Here is a 1,831-nt window from a genome sequence, read left to right as displayed (position 1 = left end):
ATATATATGTATGTCTGTGTCTGCATGCTGTGCCTGTATATTCCTGTCTGTATACGTCTGGTTCTGCTTGTCAATGTCTGTACCTCTGTGTCTGCATGTTGTGTCTGTATATTCCTGTCTGTATACGTATGTGTTTGTACATGTATTATCCTGTCTGGTCTTTCTGTGTCTATATGTTCCTGTCTGTATGTCTGTGTCTGAATGTCTGTGTCTGTATGTCCCTGTCTGTATGCCTGTGTCTGATTGTCTGTGTCTGTATGTCCGTGTCTGTATGCTCCTGTCTGTATGTCTGAGTCTGTATGATCTAGTCTGTATTTCTGTCTGTATGTCCCTGTCTGTATGTCCCTGTCTGTATGTCCCTGTCTGTATGTCCCAGTCTGTATGTCTGTGTCTCTATGTCTGTGTCTGAATGCCTATGTTTGTATGTCTGTGTCTGTATGTCTGTCTCTGTATGTCTGTGTCTGTAGGTCCCCGTCATGTATTTGATTGACTGTGTCCACGTTTGTTAGTCTGAGGAAGTGATATTTGTGTCTGCATTTTTATATCTGCGCTTTCTGTTAGTTTCTATGTTGTTCTTCCATACAATGTGTCTGCACTACTGTGTCCATATAAATGGGTGATGTTATTTTTTTTTAATTATTACTTTTTCGGGGGGGGGGGGGGTAAACATTATAATTTTCGATAGAGTGCATTTTAGTTATATTGATTCCAAATGTCAATGCTTTTAAATAGTGTTTTTTGTTATACACACTGTTGTATTCGCGGCATGAGAAAAGTGGTTTGCACCAGAGCGCTAGGCCTACTAACGAAAATTCATATTATGTTAGGTTGGGTTTTTTTCGTCTTTGTCGTTTGGCTTGTTTGAAATTATGGCTCATTTACAGTATTCGTTTTCCCAATTTGGGCACGATCGAGCCGCATCTGAAACAACGATAAGCGAAACATAATGAACATTTCTGTGCATGTTGCGTTGCGCGTTTATTAAGTCGGGAGCTTTACCGAAGGCTACAACAGTTATGGGTTGGGCCATGAAGGACAGTTCAGGCCTACCTTGTATTACCAACCTATTGTTCAGAAGTGACAAAGTAGCATCGTATTACACGGACAATTAGAATACAGATTATGTATCTAGCTTTTAAAATTGATTTTTTTAAAAACCCAGCTATATTATTGTTAATTTCCTATTCGTGCGATTGCGGGTCCGTCTGTGAGAGTAATGCTCACATTGTCATACCAGTTGGCGCGTGTCTTCAGCACGACAGCTCGGAGCCTTGAGCTTAGTAGATCATTGTAGGCCTACCCTATTGTTTTTGACCGGGACTACAGTCGCGACTAGTGGACGACAGTCTTGCACATACTCCCCGAGGCGGTGCCACTGACTGAGGTGTCTTTAGGCCATTCCCAAAGGGGTGACATTTCTCGTTCTAAAGCACAGTAGAATTGTAAATGGGCTGGTCCAACAATGGCAAGCTCATAACTGTGCCTGAACTACAACAGGGAACTGTTGCTTTTTCTTTCCCAATCCTTACTATCGTCATTTTCTTCTACTTCTTCTGTATGTTTGTCACACTCTTGAAACCCACTATTTCCGGGGTGCCTTGATAGTCGAAGCAGACTTTGTGCTGTTGAAGCTAGAGAGGTGAGCAGAGAAAGCCTGATTCCCTGTAAGGGTTTTTCTGTTGACATTCACCTTTCAACGCTCATATGACCTTATGCAGTTGCGAGCGCCGTAAAACCTCTACTTAAACTAACTCGAAAAATCTTGCACAGCTACATCTTTAAAATGTTATAAAAACATAAATGTGTCACGGCGCGGTGGAATCAGGCGCTC

The sequence above is a fragment of the Aplysia californica genome, unplaced genomic scaffold (assembly GCF_000002075.1).
Source record: "Aplysia californica isolate F4 #8 unplaced genomic scaffold, AplCal3.0 scaffold00112, whole genome shotgun sequence".
Lineage (NCBI taxonomy): Eukaryota > Metazoa > Mollusca > Gastropoda > Aplysiida > Aplysiidae > Aplysia > Aplysia californica.
This window is presented reverse-complemented; position numbering follows the sequence as displayed.